Source organism: Lactuca saligna, chromosome 8, assembly GCF_052625555.1.
Source record: "Lactuca saligna cultivar CGN05327 chromosome 8, ASM5262555v1, whole genome shotgun sequence".
Classification (NCBI taxonomy): Eukaryota; Viridiplantae; Streptophyta; class Magnoliopsida; order Asterales; family Asteraceae; genus Lactuca; species Lactuca saligna.
Genome location: NC_136424.1, coordinates 171,769,938 through 171,794,495, shown reverse-complemented (window position 1 = coordinate 171,794,495; position 24,558 = coordinate 171,769,938). Strand labels below are relative to the sequence as shown.

Sequence of the window (24,558 nt, the reverse complement as noted above, 5' to 3'; positions counted from 1 at the left end):
TTAGATCTTGTTCTTGTGTGTTTATGAGATTTAAAGAGTGTTTTGGTGCATTTTGTGAAGAAGGTTTGGAGCTTGGAGCAAAGAAGAGCTTATGAATCCGACTCTACCTCATCTTGGCATCACTTTGAAGGTAACAAGTCGTTATCTTGACTTCTCTCTAGCTAGATCTCTCCATGCTTAAGTTTAGAGCCATTTCTAGCCTATATGTGAGCCATTTCGGGTATTAGCCATGATCTGAAGTTGCAACTTCAGATCTGGACTCCTCCAGGTCTCAAACTCATAAAGCTATCATTTTTATCTCATATGAACCTCTCACAATTCCCTAAACCTCATTCTAGACTTAGTTTTAGTTTTCTAAGCCTTTAAGGCCTTGCATGCACATAAAGTTTGCAACTTTGCGTGGAATTTGTGCCTTAAGAAGTTGGATATATGATTTGGAGCTCTAAGGGAGCTTAAAAACATCTGAATGGGATATGGATTGAAGGGACTCGACAAGTTGCATGGTCAACTCGGCAAGTCCGATGAAGATTAGCCGTTGTGGGTTTCTGCATGAACTTGGCGAGTCAGCAAAACGACTCGACGAGTCAGTTAGGGTTTTCCTGACATTTGGACACACATGGACTCGACGAGTTGTCTGGAAACTCGATGAGTCAACTAGGGTTTTCGTGATTTCTCGAGTTCTGGAAGGACTCGACGAGTTAGTGAACTGCACTCGATGAGTTAGGTTAACATGGACTGTTGATCTTGACCTTGGCTTTGATTTTAACCAAGGGTTGACCAGATTGACTTTTGGGGGTATTTTAGTAAATTAGGAATTTATGGACGTGGCTTTACGGTGAATACAGATTGACTAGATATAATCTTTAGATTTTAGGAAGGTTTTTTTTAATATTTATGAGTTTGTTCCATGTAGTTTATTGTTTTTGTTAGTTTGGGTACAATTTAATTCGTGTTTGATTGGTGGTTATCGAGGCCACCAAAATAAATATCCTTGATATTGTACACAAAATAGCGTAGACCAGATTGACTTTTGGAGGTATTTTAGTAAATTAGGAATTTATGGACGTGGTTTTACGGTGAATACAGATTGACCAGATATAATCTTTAGGTTTTAGGAAGGTTTTTTTTTTTTTTTTTTTAAATATTTATGAGTTTGGTCCATGTAGTTTATTGTTTTTGTTAGTTTGGGTACAATTTAATTCGTGTTTGATTGGTGGTTGTCGAGGCCAACAAAATAAATATCCTTAATATTGTACACAAAATAGCGTAGAATGGTAAAGGGATCAAATCCACAAAGATTGGTTCAATTTGTTACTTCTATGAAAAATTTTGTTGTACAAATACTTGTAAACTAATATAAAATAAAAATGGGGGTTTTGATATTTTAAAATGTTTATAAGAAAATTAGAATTAAACTAGAATTTAAAGACACAATTTAACAAAAGCAAGAGTTTGATGTAAAATTAATGAGAGAGAGAGAGAGAAAGAGAGATGGTTGACTTAAGGTTTCCACACTAGAACATTTGGTGAACATATCGTTAGAATCCAATAGTGCAATAGTCGTTTTAAATATCTAATTTGGCTATAGTAATCGAAAAACTTGAGATTACCTAGACTCTTCTTAGTTAATAAAATAGATAGAGAAGCGCATAACATATTTCATTAGTTAAAGTCACAATTTCCGTTAAGCATGTAATTAGTGAAAATTAACTAACATTAGGAACCAAAAAGTCACCAAATCCAAGAGGAGTCAAATGCTTTCACTACCATATTGGAGAAAATGTTTTGTGATTATGTGAAGTGAAAACTAACACGAGAACTTGCTTGTTAATTTTAAGATATGTTACTTAATCAAGAAATTAGCCAACTAATCACTACTAATACTTTTAAACTCATGGATAAAAACCTACAAGTAGCAAGAAGATTTTAAAACATAAAACATTCTCATAAAGATTCAAGAACAAGTTAATGGAGTTCTTCAACATTCAAGTGATTTCACCAAAGTCAACCAATATTAGTTTATCCTGGCATGGCTAAACTCAAGAAAACAAAGTAAGTGTAGATTATAAAAAACATCTATCAAGAATCAAGAGCAAAAAAAATGATGTTTTGATGTGTTCTTGGCCTACAGAATGCACCAAAATCTCCAGATAAACCTTCAAATTTCGGATGTGTAGAAGTGTGCAAAAGATACACACCGACCTTTGTAATGCCCTGTTTTGAATCGTTTCCCAATTGCAGGACGAGGATAAAGGAGTGGGTTTTAGTATACTTAGAACCCTTGAATAATTGAGCTTGGTCTCATTTTTATGTGGGTAATGTAGTTTGGGTGATCCGGGTTTTCAGTTTGTGTTTTAGAGCCCATGAGTATCGGCAAAGGCGTTGGTTCGGGACTTTTATGGAATTTGGATTTTATTTCGGTTGGTTTTCGAGCTAAAGAAAGTTTATAAAAGTGTGGGGTTTCTCGTTACCTTTCAGTGGATATAAAGAACGTCAAAATCGGAGTTATAACGAAGAAGTTGTGACCATTTTGAAGTTAGAGGGGTGTTGGGCCAAAACGTGTACACATGGCATACCAGGTAGGAACACATGGAGTTCAAGAAGGGATTTGGACACGAGAGCATTTGGGAACGCCCTGTGTTCCCAAAAGGAACGTGCTGCATTCTTCGGGTCAGATGGAAACCCTAATTTAGGGTCTTGGACCCTATTTAAAGACCTTAACTCACCTCTAACCCTCATTTCCTTCAGCCTCCATCCTCTCTAACCCTAAGAACGAAACCCTAGGCTCAATTTGAGTGATTCTTGAGCTTCAAAGTGATTTATGAGTGTTTTGGTGCTTGAGGAGGAAGAAGGAACTTCTTGAAGAGTCATTGCTTTACTTGGAGCTTTTAGATCCAAGCTTTGTGCACCTAGATCTATCTTCTGGAGGTATAAAGTCTCAACCTGACAACTCTTTCATGTAGATCTAGATAGTTGGTTTTTGGTTATGGTTTTGGTCCCTTTGTGGTGGTTCTTGTGAGTAGAAGTTACTCCAGAACCTTAGAGCTTCATATTTGGTCCTTGTGGGGGTTATGGAATCATAAAGTTTGGATCTTGATGGGTGTAAACCTTACATGTATGATTTGGTAGTTATTTGATGAAGTTTCAGAATTAGGCCTTTGATTTGGGTCCCAGTGAGTTATGATAAGTCATAAAGTTGGAAACTTTATGACTTCAAAAGTACCTTGAAATCAGATCTGGAAGTTTGGATTGAGTTATTTAAAAGTATTAAGAGGTTTTAACACATTTTTAGAGTGATTTTGGCCTTGAAGTTCAATTTTGGTGATTCCACTTCATTAAGCTATGCAAAGGCTTAAAGCATTCGACTTTATGGATCAAGTCACTGTTATGGGACTATTTTGGAGTTTTAGACATTGGACTTAATGGATTAAGTCCTTAGAAGGAGAATTTGGAACTTAGTCGCGAACGCATACATAGCTCTTGGGAACGCAACACGTTCAATCTTGAGTCCCCATCAACTTGTCCGACGACGAACGTCATTTGTTCAACCCTTAAACGTCGTACGTTCGTCTGATCAGTGGGGTTTTTGGTTGTTGGACTTGGATTTAAGTTTGGATGTGTGCCTTACTGTTTTGGGCCTTGTGGTGTCATTTCAGTTTTAGGCTACCTATTTTGGGCTGAGAATTATTTTGATAAGGCCTATAATGGGTTTGGGTTCAATTTGGAAAATTAGGCCATGGGTTGGGCCTTGGATGGTTATTGGTATTTGGGCCTTTTGGATTATTAGGTTTGGGCCTAAGTCTTGGTCCAAAGTAGGTAATAGGTAAATTTGTCATTTACCCTAGCAATGGATTGGAACTCAATTGTTGATTGGGTGTTGTTTTGACTTTTTTTAGTTTGGGGATCTGTCAGCCAACAGCTAGGAATTTTCTGTTTGATTCGGCAGTGCGAGGTAAGTCTCCTCACCATATCAAAGGGTCTAAGGTACCAAGGTCGGCCCGTGTTATTTAGCTGTAGTGGTTATTTGCGAATGTGCTATCAATGTGTTATGTATTTATATGAAGACCATGTGGGGGTTCCCATGCCAGTTAGATAAGACCATGTAGGGGTTCCCATGGAAAAAATAGTAAAGGCCATGTGGGGGGTTCCCATGACAGTTAGATAAGACCATGCATGGGTTCCCATGGCACCCGAAGTAAGACCATGGAGGGATTTCATGACATCCTTATATGTTTGTATGTATGACTTATGTGCACTCTTGTGACTTTTATGTGGGGTATGTTATAGGGAACTCATTAAGCTTTGTGCTTACAGTTTTCAGTTTATGTTTCAGGTACTCCGATTTTCAATTGGAAGAGCTCTGGATGATTGTAGGGCACACACCACATTTTTTCATATTCAAATAATTACTCTGATTTGATGATGTTATGTTAAAGTTTTGTTACCTTGGTTTTTGGGAAAAATATGTATTAACGATTTATTAATCTAAAAACAGAAATTTTTATGTCATGATTTTCGTGACGTTACAACCTTCCTCAAATAGCTACCAATATAGAATTCTGAAAATGCCTCTGCACATCTGTACATGGCCGCGCAGCTCTGCGCAGGTAGGTTGCGCGGGTGGTCCCTAATTATGGGCTTCTTTGAGTTTTGGGCCTCTACATCATAGTCCACTAGCCCAGTTTAAGTCCCATTAGCTCCTAGCCCATTTTCTTCGTTTTAAGCCCAATTTGGCTTCTCCAAATTACCCATAGCTCATGAACTCGCCCAATCAATAATCTACGCACGCTCAAATATTCTACCGTTTCTTGCAAATTCAAAGTTCATTTTCTCCAATCCTTCAAATAATCAACAAGCCCACTCCATGCATCATCTCCACTAGCCATCAAGCCCAAAATCCTTGTTGTCCTTCAAGTCCAATCGCCTCCCAAAGATCCTGATTTGCTAGTCTCCTTAAAATCTGCAATTACGCTCACGAAACTAGAAAGTACCCGAAATAGTAATAAAATAACAAAAAGGAAAATATGCATGAAGATTAACTAAATTACGAATGAAATATGGTAAAATAAACTATAAAAAGACGTAAATAAAAAGAAACGATCAATGATACATGAACCTGAATTAATACACGTTAACTAAATGCCCAATTTTCAATACCCAAAACATAATTAATCCGAACATATCTACCCAACTCGTAAATGGATTGTTCGATTTATTATGATATTTTTTTTCGACAGACATTACAGTGAGTAACAATTGAAAACATGCAACCATAAACACAAATCAAGTGTTCAAAACCTAACATTAGAAAGAGAGTATATTACATAAATCGTCCTTATGGGTTAAGTCAATTTTCAAGTTTCGCTCTATAAAAAGTTTTTTCACTCGGACGCTCCTTCGTACTTTATTTTGTTGTGTATTTAGTGTTGGAGATTAATGCTCATAGCCATAACAAACCCGATAATATTACTATAAATAGTAGTGTCATTTTGGGTTACATGCAAGAACAAAATAAAGCATAACTGAAAAGATATTTATATGAGGGACTTATTTTGTTAATTAACTAGATTATGACCTGCGTTAAACACAGAGAATATAAATTAAATACACATGACCATCGAACTCCATAGACAAAGTGTCATTGGCTACATCTATTTTTGTTTTTGCGGTACTCATAAAAGGTCTCCCCAAAAGGATGGAGTTCGATTGTGGGGTGTTTTCATCACCCATATCCAAAACATAAAAGTCAGCGGGAAATACAAGTTCATTAACTTGCACTAACACATCCTCCAATACACCTTTCGGGTGTACCAAAGACCGGTCGGCAAGTTGAATGATAACTCCGGTTTTTTATAAAGGTCTAATTCTCATTGTCTTATAACTTGAATAGGGTAAAACATTAATTGATGCTCCAAGATCAAGCATGGCATGTGGTACAAAAAGGTTACCCATTTTACAAGGAACCGTGAAAACACCCGGATCATTGCACTTTGGGGGCATCCTTTTTTGCAAAACCGCAGATACATTTTCCCTAACTTTTACGATTTGGTATCCTTTCAATTTCCTTTTAGATACACAAAGATCCTTAAGGAACCTGGCATATCTAGGTACCTGCTTGATAGACTCGAGGAGTGGGATGTTAATGTGAACTTTATGGAACATTTACATAATCTCACTCTCCTCTTGTTCTTTCTTCGTGCTCTTTAATCATTCGGGGAATGGAGCAGGTGTGGCTTTAGAATCAGTGACGAAGAGCTTCTTTTCGGTTGTTTTATCTTCCTTTTTCTCTTATTTGGTTGCCTTTTCGATCACTATTTCTTCTTCTTCTTGATCAACCGGCACTTTTGGACTATTGTAGCTATTTCCGCCTCTCAAAGTAATGGCACACACGTTGTGCCTTGGGTTGGGCGGGCAACTTTCCTTGAGATTCTAGTTTGCTTACAGAAATAGCAAGCTGTGACACTTGTTGCTCCAAGATTTTTATGCTTGCCTTGGTTTCTTGTTGGAAGCTTTGAGTGCTTGTGGCAAGGCTTTTGACAATATCTTCTAGAGACATGCTTGAAGAACCTGCTTGTGGAGGTGGCTGTTGTGGATGCCTTGACTGGTAATTTTGAGGTTGGAAGGGTGGTCTTTGTTGATTTTGAGGAAATGGTGGTCTTTGCTGGTATTGATGTGGTTGATTTGACTGATAATTTCCTTGTTGATTTCCTCCCTAACTCTGATTATTGTTCCATCTCTGATCACCTCGTGGTTGCTCATAACCTCTCTGATTTGACCTGGAATAGCCTCCCATGACTTTTGCTTCTTCATAATCTTCCTCTTGAAGTTATGGGCACATATCGGTTGGATGCCACACTTGAGTGCAAATACCGCATGAGCGGGGTGTGGGCTGCATACCTTTGTCTTTGGCAAGCATCACTACTACTTTTGTGAGCTCAGAAAATTGAGCTTCAATCTGAAGAGTTTGAACTTCCTTTACATCTCGAGGTGCATCCGTGTACCATTCTTCATCATGGCTTGAATGTTTGGAATCTTCAGCCATGTTCTTAATTAGATTGCGGATTTTGGTTGGAGTCTTATCGGGTAAAGATCCACCAATAGAAGCATTGAGAAGTCTTCTTTCCATTGGGGTCATGCCTTCAATGAAGTTCTGTAGAATCTGATACTCGGTAATCCCGTGCTTTGGACAACGGGCACAAAGTTTCTTAAATCTTTCCCAATATGTGTTGAAAGCTTCTCTTTTGTGTTGCTTGATTCCGATAATCTCCCTCCATAGGGCTGAAGCTTTCATTTCAGGAAAGTACTTATCCAAGAACAACCTTGAAAGGTCTACCCAAGTAGTCACCATCCCCGGTGGGAGGTCATAGAGCCAGTCTTTGGCTGCATCTTGCACTGCAAAAGGGAATACCCTAAGGTTGATCTGATCCTCCGTGACATTGTGTGGTTTCATACCCACACATACTACATGGAACTCAGTGAGGAACTTGTGAGGATCTTCATTTTCCAGGCCTCTAAAGGTTGGGAGTAAGTGGATGAGTCTGGATTTCAGTTCTAGGTTGGTGGCTACCGGATTTGTGATGCAAAGAGGTTGTTAAGTAATCTCTTGCCTCGCCCATTGGCGAAGGGTTTGTTTGGGTGGTGGGTTTAGAGGACCTTGATTCCCTCCAAGGTTGTCTGACATGGCTTGATAAGTGGGTGATGTTTCTGTAGGTGAAGTGTTTAGGATATTATGAACAGGCGAAAAGGGTGGAGTGGTATTTATTGGTGAGGATGGTTGTGGTGAGAGTGACAAGCTTTCTATTTCTGAGGCTGATACACTTGAGAGGGGTATGTACTCCCAAATTTTGATGACTGGGGGAGTAGATGATGAAGAAGTACCGGAAACCGGTTGCCTCTTACGAAGCTTGGCTTGCTTCCTTAACTTCTTTGCAGTCCTTTCTATCTCTGAGTCAATTGGCAATGGTTTACATGTACGAAAAGATCTAGACATAAACAATTAGTAACACCGTGTCCTCGTCAACGGCTCCAACTTGTTAGGGGTGTCAAACCCAAAAAATAAAGGGGTACAAATGACTCCAAATACACTACTCTATTGCACTAAAAGGTAGTACAAGGCAAGTAGGTTCGATCCACAGAGACACAGGATAATTAGTATATACCTCTTTGCGCAAGGTACTATGGTCACCAACAGTAAAGGGGGGGGGGGGGTTAGAATGCAATGACTAAACAAACAAATTAGAAGCACACGTAATCGACTAAATGAGTGAGTTAAGTTCAGATTTTGTAAGGACTCCAACTTCATGTATAGCAATCCGGCAATGTGAATCAAAGATGACAAGACATTTGTTTCATTCTATATAAGTTGGTACTTGAAAGTGTTAATAAGCTCTAACACTTTCCATTCACCATGTTAATCAATCAAAACAAGCTCTTTGATTAATCCTAACCTTACTAACCTAATCTAAACAATCTCTTAAAGTTAGATTAAAAGATTGCATTAAGCTTATTGTGAATATTCCCAACAACACCCAATACTTTTCACAAGCTCGGGAGCGTAAGAATGTGTGAAAAGATTTACACTAAATTCATTCATAAGAAATCAATTTAATGCTTGTTACTTAGTTCAATTCACAAAACAATTACGGATTTTGCAAAATGAATAACTTGAATGACCTAACCCTAATTCAAATGGCCAATAAGAATCATTATTAGAATCAAACATTCGATTGAAGTAAAATCATTTTCACTATATATAAATTAAACACAAACATTAGGTCATATGATTTGATTCACAACCAAAAAGTCAAAACATGAAATTGGAGAAACTAGGGTTCTAGCCACACATGGCTAGAACAAGATCACAAGAATAAAAGATGGAATTAAAGTGCAATTACAACTTACAAATACTAGAAATAATGTTTCCAAATGATTACTGATCAAACCCTTGCAAAAACCTTCGAAATCCCCTCTCAAAATGTGCTCTGATATGTTGTCATCTCCTCTAAAATGAATCAATTCCCGACATATGAAAAATGGAAAAAAACTGCCAAAAGGCGGTTTTTAAGTCGTACACGGCCCGTGTTAAAATAGAGTAAATCAACACGGTTCGTGTTGACTGAAAACATAGCCATCAATCCTCGATTCCAGCTCCAAAGTACGATGCTCAAGACTCAAGAGTGTTCATTTGGACCAACACGCCCCGTGTCCAAATAGGCTAAATGAACACGGTTCGTGTTCAGTGAAGTCAAAGTGTTTGGAATGGTCAAACACGCCCCGTGTTGGATTTCTAGGCCAAACCCAACACACCCCGTGTAGCCCTCTGACTCCGAATCCAAACTTGATTTTCCAACTTTTTCGTTCTACGCCCGATCATCCTGTAATCTTCACCAATGCTACCTGGTACCTCCAAAAATGTGCTCCAACCTCCGGTTTTCCCGAAAGAGACATGAAAGTGTGCAAATAAGGTTGTTCCAGAAATTAACCTAAATATGATGAAAGGCAATAAAAGCAAGGAATAATTATGCTAAAAACATACATAAAAAGGGCTAAAGGTTGTGCATAAAGGTGCACAAAATGCACCTGGCATGATATTTGTTTTCTCACAACATGATGCGACTCATTGATTAAAACATGTTGTGTAGTAGCTTTATGAATTGACTTTGTTCGGTATACAAACCCCCATGGAGGCTCATATGACACTTTTCATGTTGGTCATGTAAAACCAAAAGCAACAATAAGTTGTTGTATGTACCATCAACGTTAAATTTTTTAAAGAAATTTTAATAAACATTACAATTAAAGTACATTGCCATATCCATAAACATCAAACTCAAACATTGTAATTTGGCCAATTTCTAAAGTATTTTGTCCTTATAAGAATTAAAATATGATTTTTCAGGCTACACCTAATCAGATATACATATCTTCCAATCAAAGAAATTATTACAAAAAAAGCCTTGTTATGAACAAAAATATAATATTAGTTTCATAATTTGCCAAAGGTTAACACTAATAAATAATAATGAACTTTCACATATCTTTCATTTTAGTAGCTACATCTAACTAACAAATGAATTTCAGTTTAGAGGATTGATTCAAGAAGTGCATCCATAACTTCTTGTAGCTAGATTTGGGGGAATGCTAAGACCTATTAAGATATGTGGGAATAGTCTATGAGACTACGGTTGGTTCCTGGAGGGCAATACAAATTCAAAATGTTAGCACGTATCTTTCCTTTAGTAGATTGATTAATTTTTTATGACATCTCAACAGGAATATAAAATAACAGGTAATAAGAACAGAGTAAATACATAAAGTTAGAGAAAAAGAAGGAGACAGAGTAAAGAAAGAGCCTGGAAAAAAGAAATGGAGAAGAAGACCATTGAATAAGAGCATTATAAATCGTACGACTCAATCCAAAATCATAAGAATAAAAAATTCAATGTATATATATATATATATATATATATATATATATATATATATATATATATATATATATATATATATATAGTACTTTTGAATAAGGAAATCATTATCTTCCAAAAAATTTGGATCCTAAGATATCAGCTTGGATATTTTCGGCTATTCATCTGGAAAAAAATGATATCAATTATATTGATTCAAAATTTCAAATTAATTAACTTGCTTATTTAATGAGTTTTCAAATTCAAACCATTATCTCAAATTGATTCATTTTACGTGGGATATACTGAGAAATAAATTATGAATAATGTTGACTTTAATTTTGACTCACAAATATTTTGCTGATTTAATGAGATTAAATTAGATTTTGTGGGTTACTAACCGAATTATTGATATGCTTATTGAATGATTTTTTAAAAAAAAAATAAAAAAAAAACTAAACATGTTTGAATTTTGAAGCTAAAAGCTATAAAAAAGGGAGTTAAATTAGAAACAATGTTAATTATAAAATCTGATATCTCGTATATAAATATAATGATATGCTTCAATTGATAACATAATTGCTGAATTTAAAGATTTTATAATTAAATGTAATTGTGTTTGGTTTTATTTGGGGAAGATGATGTCAATAATTTGATCTAAGAGTGGAAAACATATTATTGAAATACAATCAAAGGTCCCGATTGCTTCATTGGTGAATTAAAGGTTCTCTTGTAATAATATTTAGATATAAATGAAAGTAATAAGCTTAAAGTAGATTGATTAATTTTTTTCCATGACCTCTCAGTAGGAATACAATAATAACATGTAATAAGAAGAGAGAGTAAATGCAAGAAATTGGAGAATGAGAAGAAGAACAAAGTAAAAAAAGAACCTAGAAAAAAGAGTTGAATAAGAAAATTGCTAAAGAAGAACGCTGTAAATTGTAGGACTCAATCCAAAATCGGAAGAATAACAACTTCAATGTAATCGTATATATAAGGTGTTTTTGAATAATCAAATCATTATCTTCTAAAAAAATGGGATCCTAGGATATCATCTTTGAGATTTCCAGCTATTAATCTAGAAAAAAAAATCCGTTATATTGATTCAAATTTACAAATTAATTGACTTGCTTATTTTATGAGTTTTAAAATTCAAATCATTATCTCAAATCGATTCATTTGTGGGATATTCTATGATAAATTATGAATGATAGTGACTTTAATTTTGACTCTCAAATATTTTGTAGATTTAATTGGATTAGATTATAGTTTATAGGTTAATAACCAAATTAATGATATGCTTATTTAAATACTTATTTAAAAAAACGGATTTAAAATTTGAAGCCAAAAGCTATAAATAAGGGAGTTATATTAGAAACAATATTAAATATAGAATTTGACATCTTCTATATAAATAGAATGATATGTTTCAATTGATAACATAATTGTTGAATTTAAAGATTATATAATTAAATGTAATTGTGTTTGAATTCTATTTGGAAAAGATGATGTCATCAATTTGATCTAATGGTGGAAAACATATGATTCAAATACAATCAAGGGTCCTGATTGCTTCATTGGTTAATTAAAGATTCTCTTTTAATAATATTTAGAGATTAGAGATTATTGTTTAATTAATTAATAGAAAATAAAGGGATTTGGAATATTCCATTACAATTTGAAATATATAGATTATTATTATTATATTTGATAATTATCTTTATGGTTTCAAATCACCTCCCTATATATAGAGGACTCCAAATTCAGTTTTGATACATGTGAAAAGTACCCTTCAGTCACCAAAGTTTGGAACCTTCAAAAACCTTAGAATTCCCGAAGTATAGTTCCCACGTCATGGCCTTTTGTTTACCATTTTGTGCCCTTCCGCATATTTGAAATATCGATTATGTTAGCTGCTCGTGTTCAAGGATAGTTTAGATCTGCAAGTGTTTTGTGTCTTGGGTGCGATTACAAAATAAGAACTCTTCGTTAGGTTCTCTAGTCCGATCAACTAGCTAAACAGAAGGAGAAAACCACCAAGAAAAATAAGGTATGAATTGATCTATTGTGTCTTATAAGTTGCATAGATTTGTTTGAGTTACATCTGCATGTTTTGAGTCATTAGATCAGAAAGTTGTTGTTTCCGGTGCCCTTGTTTTTGGTCTTTGACTAGGCTCAAAACCCATAAGTGGTATCAAAACATAGATAAACTCAAGTCTATTACACTTAGACTTTGTCGTAATCATATGTTAGGGTTTGTATGTGTAGGATTTCTAGTTTAAATCGTTTTAAATTGTCGAGTAATTTGCCATAATTAAAATCGAATCTATTTATGCTTGAAAAATGATGATTGAGTCGTTTTGCCTCTTTGCCACATCGTGGTTGGTCCTCCACCACGTCATGGTCGTGGTCGATGCTGAATTTGGATCACAACTGTTTCGTTGCCACGTCATGGTCACTACTTGACCACGTCATGGTCTGCTTCTGAGAACCCTAAAGTAACTTTTTTAATAATTTTTTTGCATTTTTTGTGTGCCATAACATGGTTGCTCATTCCCCATGTCATGTGTAACGTCCTATTTTCACATCAAAAAATTTCATTTTTAATTAAGGTAAAACTGCTCATTTTTAGAATACTAGTTAAGAAAACCATTTGTTCCATAATACATTGTTTAAAATCAAAGTATTATAGTAAACACAAAATCTTCATTGTTGTCAAGAGTTCCCCCAAAATACCACACATCACAAAACATATACAAGCATACATATTAGGTCCAAAATGATCGAACTGGATTACCCCAGGTATGTTGGTCTGCCGCCTCAACTCAACCGCTCTTCTGGAGCCTCCATGCCTACGACTTACAGTCGGAGCTGACCCGCGCCTGGCCTCTTGGCCTACATGTGACATCCCCATTTTACGACTAGAAAATACCAATTTGTTTATGCTTATTAAATCAGAGTATTTTTTAAAAAGATTAATTATGTGAAATTTGTCCCAAAAACATGATAATATTATTATCAAAGTATTTTCGAAGAAATGTGTTTCGTTTATAAAACTCGGGATGTCATCGTCAGTACATAAACATAAGCATAAACAGAGACTTACAAGGTCTCAATATTCTAACGGTCTACATTTCCTTGAATTTGTCATACATCCTTATTCGAATATCTTTATTTAATACACTGTGAGTCAAATAAATTGAGTGTGTCAAGTTGGGAAACCTGGTGAGCATATAGGATTTTCGCCCCACAATAATATAGTTTAATATGTTAATTATCTAACAATTAACCCAATTACACATCCTTGTTTTACTATTTATTATTCCTTAAGGATTTAACCTACGAGTCATTGCCTACACCACATAGACAATATTGTTTCGGGGATTACTCCCCAAATATGTGTCCATTAGGTTTAGAGTATTATCACATGAATACGTAATTACTACATCGATTGAACTCGTAACTCATCACCTACATGTTATGTTGTCGGTGTTTCCACTTGAAGTGTGAATTGCCTAATAATAATAATAACTATGCACTTTAATCATAATTTTGAGAGTTGAGGCACAAACAAAACAAAGCATCATCATATTACCAATATCAACCAAGTTTGTGGATGAACATGTAATCCGTTAACAACAAAGAAAAGCATAAATTACAACTAAGAGTTAACTTTGGGTGTGAAGGGTGGGTGGTTAGTGGTCGTAGATGAGTGTTTGTTGGTGTTGGTGGTGGGCGGCGATGGACTGTGCCATGGTGGGTACAAGCTGAGGTGTAAACAAAATATGCCATTAATGAATGAAATTGGAGACTTTAATAGTTACATTACACAAGTAGTGAAGTAGAAAAAACCAGAAGCCTAAGCTAATCAAGTAATGAAGTAATGACAATGTAACACAGTAACAAAGGACCAGGTCAGAAGTCAAAATAATTACCGATACTATCATAGTCGATGATGATTATACAAGTAGAGAACAAGTAGCACTCACCACATGTCAATAACCAGGTCAGAGGTATGTTGTTCGCTTAATTTGTTGGTGGAAATTTGTCGATGAACAATAACGAGAAAAGGACGAGTGTCGCAAGAACAAAGATTATTTTAGATCGAGTCGAATAGAGAAAGAAAACAATGAACAGACGTTCAGACCAGTTCATTATTCGTATTGTAAATAGACCATATTATCTTTATCAAATATTATCCTATTTTATATACATACATAAATGCCGAAATATCCATCCCATCTATCTTGTATAGTGAAAATGAACCATTCATTTTTCACATCTTGTTAATGTCACTTTCCCTAATAAATAGACCATCCAGACCAATAGACCATGCCACTCGTTTATGTTACGATACTAACTTGTACTTCATATATGCTAAACCATGCTTTGACTACAAACAGGGCAGTGTGAAGCTGCCCAACTAAATTAATTGCATTAGTATAAATTTTATAAATTTTAATAATAACTTTGCAAATTGTCCCTCAGAATTTATTAAAGTCAGAAACAAAGCCTTTAATCATAAAATTCAGACTAGACAAACCCTCTTATATACATTAAAACATACAGGATTTCACTATCCGTCGATGTGGGAAGAGTGAATCTACATGCATTGATTTGCACATTTTCATTTAAATACTAAAAACATCTACAAACCCTCATACACACCGACAATGTGGGAGATGGTTTTTTTTTTTTTCGTCAAGCCCTTCTGTTTAAATAGGCTAAATATATAAAATTATCAGATTTAATAAACAAGGATGGTTTAAATTTACATTAAATAAATTATTTGGTCAAAAATTGGTTTAAAAAAATGTCTATCGGCTGAAAAAATTTCCCCCAACAAAAAGAATTTTTGGGTCCCCTGACTACAAGATATCGATCCTTATAGTTGTTTGTTGGGATGCCTCGTTTTCTACTGCTTTATCCTTCAAGATTCTTTGTGTTTGCCTTTTCTAGATCACTAAATAAAAAAACAATATAAAACAAACAATGTTAGAAGTAACAAAAATATAAAAATAAAGAACAGTGAAAGGCATTAGCTTTCGCAAGTTAGTAGAAAACATTCACGAGTAACGCGATCAAGACAAAATATACACTTTTGTAAAAAGTTTTGTTGGTTTTAATCATCTAATCATTTAAGAAAAAGTATGATTTATTTAAAAAAAATGTAAAACAACAAATATTGGGTTAAATGAAAGAAACAACAACATACTTTCATTTATTTGTTTATTATGTAGCAAACTACTTTGAGCTTTTCTTATCACAACATTTAGCTTTGAAGCTTCTACTTAATTATAGCAATGTCCTCTAAATACAAGGCAAGTTTTGTTGCTATAATTGGGTAGATTTTATCAAGTATAATGTACTAATAAGAGAAATTTTGAAACTTGACACTACAATGTTATAAGTGATAAGCAACATACTTACCAATTTCTACCGATTATTGCAAAAAAAAAAAACTTGGTAATTCTTGGATTCCATTTTGGTATATGCATTGCCACATCTTGGTTGGATGTCACATAAGCAAAAAAAATGTCAAATGGTGATTGGTTACCGTTTCTTTAGGTTAAAATTTTGCTATAATCAGTGGAAAACTGTAAAACTGTTGGCATTTATAAGTAAAAACTGTTAATAATTAATAATTAAGGCCCTAGTTCATGAAAAATTAACCTACCTTTACACGCTAACAGTTTAACACAGAGACTTGTCAGAAAATATCATGCATACCTTCAACATCAATTGATGCTATCAGGCATTCAAGATTAACCAATTAGCAATACTTTAATGCTGTGTTGAAGCCTAAAGACAAAAAAGAACTCTTATAAACTTCCAACCTCTATCATTATCATTAAGGAGTGAATCATGTGTCTAATCTATCATATCGAGTCTGTAGCTTTATTCCAAACTAATCACTATACTTGTTCAAATGACAAAGAAAACCATTAAAGTATGCAACTTTAGACATTTTGTGATTGTTAATAGTTATTAAAGTATTAAACACACATGATACATACAGAACATCGCACCAATTCAAATTAAGAAGAAAGGAAGCCAACAGAAGCTTCAAGGACACAACAGTCTACAGCGACCTATAAAGATGAAAGTTGTGATATAATAGATTTGATGCCCGGTTATGAACTGATTCCACCAGACTATTTAGACAAGGAGCTTAACACATTCCATCTACATTCATTAGCAACGGATGATAGCGTTTGTCATGTGAATCCATATAAGCATCATAAACCGCAGCAAATAACAAGAAATCAATAAGTTGTTTAACGAGATAAGCTAAAAAAATGGAGTAAATCTAAGAGGATCAGATAGCGTTACCTTTCTGGAGCTATTGAACAAAAAATTTAGCGGAATACGCCGCCGAATCTGCAATCGATCGAGCGAATTAGGGCAAAAAAAAATTTGGACTCTGTATCGTTCCAATTTCGTTGGAGACACCGATGTGGGAAGCCATGGCATTGCTTCATTCAGACGATAATTTAACTATTTCGTTATAAGCCCTAATTTCATTGCCCTCTTTTAGTTTTACATCTCAAAGTGAAGATGGTGAAACCCCGTCAGTCAAGGACAAGAGAAACGGGGGTTGAACTTTTTACGTGTTGGCTCTCTTTTAGATTTCATAAAAGACTTAAAACAATGATAATTCTTTTTTTTTTTTTAATAACAAAGGTGTTTATTGGGACTCTGGGTAAAAGTATTATGAATTACGAATTAGGATGACAGGGTGACTTACATTTGGATATACATGTTTAAATTTATAAATAAATATTATCATTTTTGGCCTGATTTAGTCATTAAATTTTATTTCTTGGAAGTTGGATCATAAAGTTTCAAAATATCTACTAAGGGAACCCTTGTTATACTAGTATGTTCCAACGTTTTGAAGGAATGAGTGGGACCCATATGGCATCCCTTTGACCATGTATTTTCCAAAGTGTGTAAAAGTTTCTTTAATACATCTCCCTTAAAAAATACTATGTACTAACACTTGGTAGAACATCTCCCAGACCTAAAACAGAAAGCTCTACGATGTTAATTGCCACTTCGAACAACACTAGCTTCAAGTCATCGAACGAAGTTATTACTCTAATGATAATGCAGCTCATAGGTTTCAAAATTGCATACATTTGTTGGTAAGTTTAGTGTTAATAAGTTGTGTAAACTATTTCATTTTCAGAGAAAGATACTTACCTCTCATGTGTAACAAATTAACCTTCATTGTACTATAATAAGTTAACAATTTAACCTTTTGTTTCTAGTTCAAGAAAAATCAACATACATTCCAACATGCAGACGTAAGCATAAAACAAATTGTTATTTTGGTTGGCTAATTTAAGTTCTAAAATCCATGAAAGATTGTAGATCATTCGACTAACTTCACCATCCTTATGTTATTTTTTAAGTTTACTTAGCATTTGATGAGACCAATAAATGGCTTATAGTCTAGATTTTTAAAATACAATTTGAGATTGTTTATTGATAAGCTCATGGAGCTTTTTTCACATGATTTCCAAATATACCCTTATATATATTCTTTAATAAAAACTTAAAATCATAATCAATCTTTTAGAGACGTGCCAAAAAAATCGATGTAGGGTTTGTGAATTCTACAATATTATAAATCTTCTTTCAAGTGTGGGAAAAAGTTCCAAGGCGATTTTATATTCAATATTCGATAATTTGTATAAACCATGAACTACTGTACCGAACTAAAAAGCCTACAAGTTAGTATCTATGTAAAATTGCAATGTTTTGATAAAAGACATGAAAGTGAAATGCTATAATAGAAAAATAAATGAAAGGACATTGCTATTTCTTGCATTTAAACAAGTATGTGATGATTAAAAAAAAGTAATAAGGATGTTGGTTTTATCTAGGTTGCTGCCTCTATAAAAGATGACAAATTGCAGGTTATAACCAAAAGCAAAGTACATATATGACATCATTTTGTATATAAGGAAATGAGACACTACAACATTACCCTTCCAAACATCAAAACATTTCTCTTATACCAACAATAAAGTTATGTAATTTAATCATCTATCAGGCATTAAGGATTAAGCATTTCAGTAACTAATGTCCAAGCCTGAAGACGAAAAATAACGCTTATAAACTTCCCACCTCTATCGTTATCATTAAGGAGTGAATGATGTGTCTTACCTATCATATCATATTCGTAACTTTATTCCAAAATCCAAACTAACCATTATACTTGTTGAAATGCGAAAGAAACCCATTAAAATATGTTAAAGTATGCAACTTTAGACATTTTGTGAATGTTAATTGCTATCAAACACACATGATATATCCAGAAATTGCACAAATTCCAATTAAGAACAAAGGAAACCAACAGAAGCTATTGAAGACGATAACTACATCAAACAGAAAAGAAAAACCCTGATCTCCACCTCTAAAGACAACAGTTTTATAATAACTTGATGCCTGATTATTAACTGATTCTACCAGACTATTCAGACAACGAGCTTAATACATTCCATCTAACATTCATTAGCAATGGATCATAGCGTTTGTTATGAGAAGCCATTTAAGGATCAGAAATTGCAACAAATAACAAGAAATCAATAAGTATTTTTAGCAAGATAAGCGAAAAATGGCATTGAATCTAAGAGGATCCGATAGCGGTACCTTTCTGGAGCTATTGAATTAAAAAAACATACTGAAATAGAGATGCAGCAATCGATCGAGCGAATTAGGGCAAAAAAAAATTTGGACCATTTCTCGATTTGTGCGTGTCATCCTTGCGCAGGGGCCATGCTAATCTTCTCTGTATCGTTCCAATTTTATCGGATGTCCCCGAAGGGACGATACATGATGCGAGGCCAGGGTATAAGAAGCATAAACTCCTTTCAATAGCTATCGATGTGGGAATCCATGAATTGCAGCATTTTTGCCACGAATCAAAAGAGGAAAGTTAGAAATTGATCAGGATGGAAAACCCTATTTTTTACTTTCTTCTTCGTTTTACCTCAAAGTCAACATACTGGAACCCATCAAGAGTAATTAAAGTCAACTTACACAGCAAAATGAGCAAGTCACAAGGTGATTTACTAAAAAATCAAAATGGGCGCTGTTTATTTTCGATTTAATTGTTAATGGTACAAAAGAAAAGTTACTATATAATTTATTTAATCAAAAAAAAATCCCATCCTTTTTTTGAAACAAAGAATTTCATTTATTTAATTTTCTCAATAAATGACTATTATCTGGTTTATTAGCAAAGGTTTTTTTTATGTGAATGCAAGTAGTAAATTATGCTTGTTACCCAAATTGAAAGGCATTTTTTCATTAACCAAGCCGAAAGTCAATTTTTTAAATTTTGTCCACGATATGTTGTTGGTCAAAAATTGTGTCTTTAGTTTTTATCACATGAACAAAGTTTAAGCAATGGATGATTATGTGACATGGAAAAAATTAGTTACATGGACCTCTGTTTGTCATCGATAAAGAGATTGAAGCATTAATAGGATGCTAAGGTTGAGACATTATTGGACCATCTACTAATGAAGAAGACAATATGGATGATAAAATATAATAAAATGTCACACGTTCTGAGAATAACACATGAAAGAAATATCAACAAAAAAATGGGTGTTGAGTATTATTCCAATGACCCAAGTATCTATTGATGTAGACAAACGAGACCTCATTTAGGTGAAATGTTTTCATTACCAAAAGAATTGAAGTTTATTTAACTAATTACGCGGTTATCAAATCAGATGCAAATAGGCATTCAAGTTAGGTGTGGCAATAAGAATAAAGGCACCGATTGTCCATTTCGACTTTAGGATTCATGGATCATCCAAATAAAAGACCTCAGTAAAGAATTTCTGATTTTTTTTGTTCCTTAACCTCTAACCATCATTTCCAAATGTCGCTAGAGAGATAATTGGAAATCTGATTTTAAGGTTTATTATTACAAAAACTATCTACTTTTTTTTAATAGTATACTTTTTGAATAAACCTATACATAAGGTTATAAACTTATAAACATGTTAAACATATTTTGAAAGTGGATGATATTAGTCTTGTTCACGCTATAATTAAAAATCATCCACGACTTCAAACAAATGATTGCCTGTCTTGTATTATTCCACTTGTTTCTCCAAATTAGTGTTGCAAAAACACAAGGAAAACAATATACTCCATAACTTAATGATTTTTTTTTTTGCATTTACGTTTTGTCTGTTTACAAAAATCCCTCGCTTTTTATAATTTATAATCTTTTTAATATTTCCACTAGGAGTATGCATAGTTTGACCTAATTATACAACCAATAACTTGGCATATGGGATTGGAAAGCAACCTTAGTTGGTTCATTATATCATTTTGGTTTCAGCCAAATCAAACTTCATATATAAAGTGTCACTACTTCATGATAAATCAACTTATCTTCAGTCACCAACTAATATAAGTTGTAAAATCCATGAAAAAAATTGTTGCATTTTAACACCCAAAAAGCCATCATGTGTGTTTACTAAGGTAGACACTGATACGTATATCCTTAGTTTATGAAAACATCAACTAGGAAAACTGTAGGGAACAAAAGTTCCATAATACCTACAATTTGCCCTTTTAAAAATCATAAGAATATGACTTGCTTCAATTAGACGATACTTAAGAGAGTGTTTGTTTTTCCTTTTAAATCTAACTTTTTGACTTTTAACTTTTTCAAAAAAGTTAGAAAAGTCCAAAAGTTGTTTGGTAAATGAAAAAGGACTTTCAAAACCAACTTTTAGCAAACCACAAAAAGTAGTATTTTTAAAAGTCACACTTACGTGACTTTTTGTCTTTTTGAATATTTGAGGTTGAAAAAGCAAAAAGAAATCTCAAACATTTTTTAAACAAAATCTTTGTGAAAAAGATCTTTTAGAAAAAGTCCTTTTACAAAAATGATTTTTCCCTTCAAAAGTAATCCCAAACAAACACCCCTAAGTTAAGTATTTGGTTGTAAGCCCTAATTTTGACTGCCCTCTTTTAGTTTTACCACCTCAAAGTGAAGATGGTGAATCCCTATCGGTATCAGGCACTAAACCAACCAAAGTAAGAGATGACTTCTATACCTTTTAGTATTTTACTACTTTAGATAGTGTTGGGCTTATAGTGTTGCGTCATGGGCTCGGTCCTTAGCCCAGTTTTGGTAGCCGGTTTGGGCCTGTCCAACCGTGCATTATTTTACTCTAGGGTTTTAGTATTTAAGGTGCATGCATGCATCATTAGTAAAAAAACGCTTTTATTATTTTTCTCATCAATATTGTAAACCCTAGCTCGCCTCTACAGTGGAAGTTCTTCATCGAGCTCTGCTGAGGCGTAACTATATTTGAATCTTAAGCTTTACATTGATTCCATACTGTGTTCATAATCGTATTGTGTTTGAATTGTTTGTTCTTCATCAATATACCTGTGAAAGATCTAAACGATCTGAAATTTATTCTCATCAATTGGTATCAGAGCAGGAGACTGTGTAATTCATACACATCTCTTCTGTTGAAGAAGTAATTAGGGTTTTTCCGCATTGATTGATATTAATTGAGTCGTCATTCCATATTGGTGTATCTCATTAATTATCGATCTTACTCTAACAATAAATTACAAGTCTGATCTTAAATAGGTTATCGATCAAACTTCATCACAATGTCCATGGATGATTCGCAAACCAATCCAATCAACATCTCCAACAGTATTGGATCAACGACAAGGATTCCAATCTTATACACTCAGGATTATGAGGTTTGGACGCACCACTTCGAAGATTATGTGATCGGCTCAGAAGATAATGGGTACTTGATCTGGGAAGCAATCACAGTTGGCCCATTTGCTCACTTAAGCACCTCAATTATTGTCAAAACTCAAAAGGAGTACAATCAGCTTGTGAATGATGTGAAAGACATTCCTCAAGACGAGAAAGAGAAGTTTCAATGCAACATCAAGGCCTTAAGAATGATTAGGTTTGCTTTACAGTCGGATACGTTTCGATTGGTGAGTTCTTGCGCTACAGCTAAAGAGATATGGGACAGGTTGAAAGAATTGTATTCCACTGATGAAGATCCGGAACATTCAATACAAACCTTACTGCTTTCTGAATTTTGTGATTTCAAACAGAAGCCCGAAGAGAAACTCGTTCAGGCTTTTGATCGATTTAATCATCTTTTAAGTAAGATGATAAAACACGGGATCGAAAGGAAGGTTATTGAACAGAAGGTTACCTTCATGAACGGTCTTAGACCTGAATGGATGGCAGCCGTGTCCACAGTAAAGGCACACGAACAGTTTAAATCATACTCTCTAGCGAAACTAGTGGGAATTCTGAAGTCCCATGAAAGTGTAGTGTCAATGGAAACAAACGTGGTTTCCAGTTTGGGTTCGTTAGCTCTTGTTTCAAAAGGGAAAAGTGATGTTGAAGAAGAAGAAGAATTGGATCTTGCTGACTATGATGTAACCGGTGAAGAGTATGCCCTGATGGTTTCCAACCCTAGAAAGTTCATCAAAAGAAAGTTCTCGGCCAACAAGAACCGAAACTGGCAGGGAAGTTATAGTTCTGAAAAAGTGAAGGAGGAACCGAAGATAGGTTCGAAGTCAGAAGAATCCAAGAAAGATGCGAAGAGTGGTGGTGACTTAGGATTTGATTGCCATTATTGTGGAGGCAAGAATCACTTTGCCAAGAACTGCATGCTGAAGAAAAAGGCAGAAAAGATTGATGAGGATGATGAGGAAGCGGACCACTTGAAACGATTGGAGGAAATCAAGAAAAGAAAATCAGCAGCTAACAATAAAACCATGAATGCTTTGATTGTACAGGATACATGTAACATTGATGAATTCGGTGGAGTAGAAGTGTGGTCCACGGATTCAGAGGACAAAGAAGTAAGAAAACCGACTCATGGCAAGGCGATGCCTGTAAAACAAGAGTATGCTGCAGGAAGGTGTTTAATGGTGACAGAAGGAGTATCTCAGATGAGAGGATATACAACAGATGGTGGGCTGGAAGATGAGAAGGAGCGAGAGGACAGGTGTTTTGCTGCGAAACCTGTCAGTGCATAGATCAACGAGTGTGATGAGTTGATCAAGAAGGTACAAAATATTCTTGCTTCTCTGAAAATACCTGTTACTAACTATGAAAAGGAACTGAATAGCTTAAAATCTAAATTTTCTAGTATAAGTAGTAGTCTTACCTAAACTCGTGTCACAAACTCTAATCTGACTGATCAAATTAGCAGGATATTGTCGAAGAGTGAGGAGAGGGGGATGTGGATTGAGCAGAAGGAGAAAGAGTTAATTAGGTCTAAGGATGAATCAATCTATTTGCAACGAGACAATCTTAAGCTTTTAAAACAGCGAAACATTTTTTGTTTAATTTCTAAAAGACTATTTTCATATCACTCAATTGCATCTTGATTGTGAAATAGGAAATAAGATACATCACATGATTTTACCCTTCCTTGAGTTAAAGGAGGATGAAGTCGATGTCGAAGCTTACAACTGTGAAAATGTTGTATCTTCTGATGAAGTCTCTCCTGCATACAAAATTGGTCTTGACAAAATAGAGTCCTACATAAAGTCCAAAGACCACAAGGACATGCTCAAAAATCTATTAGATGAAAATGATAGATTGAAGTTAAGAACCGAAACTGTATAGAAATTTGACTCATTAAATGCCAAACTAAGTTCAGAAAATAAAATTGATGTTGAAAATGCATCTGAACTTAATGAGGATGATGACATGTGTGAAATCTCTGTAGAGGATGTGGTGGACTGTTCAGAATTTGTCAAAAGCGAACCTGAAACTCACAAAAATCTGATTTCTGAAAACTCTGTTGAGTTCGCTCGCTCGTCGACAGACAAGACCAAAATTTTCAAGGCAAAAATTGTTGTGTATCAAAAGGTTCAAACCACTCCCAATCAGGTCTACACAGTTCAAGGAGTCACTCCTCAACAAACAGCAGAACTGACAGCTATGGTAGAAGAAGATAATGCAGCTGGATATGAAGAGTTCTTCTAGTCAGCACCAATAGATAACTATGATGAAACAAAAGGCCTATCTCAGAAAACCTCATGGAGAGTGAAGGGTAGGTACGTGCCGGAACCACTTAATGAGCCTGCAAGATATGATGTGCCA

At 34.6% G+C, this 24,558-nt stretch overlaps 1 long non-coding RNA gene and 1 other non-coding gene across 2 annotated transcripts; both read right to left on the bottom strand.

The window, feature by feature from the left end:
* Positions 1–15,013: 15,013 nt before the first annotated feature.
* LOC145012680 (uncharacterized) lies at positions 15,014–19,417 on the bottom strand. Its single transcript, XR_013664617.1, has 3 exons — positions 16,743–19,417; positions 16,140–16,595; positions 15,014–15,372 (listed from the first exon to the last, which is right to left on the bottom strand). It is a non-coding gene; the product is annotated as an uncharacterized LOC145012680 (long non-coding RNA).
* LOC145013736 (U6 spliceosomal RNA) lies at positions 19,146–19,248 on the bottom strand. Its single transcript, XR_013665256.1, has one exon. It is a non-coding gene; the product is annotated as a U6 spliceosomal RNA (small nuclear RNA).
* Positions 19,418–24,558: the final 5,141 nt, after the last annotated feature.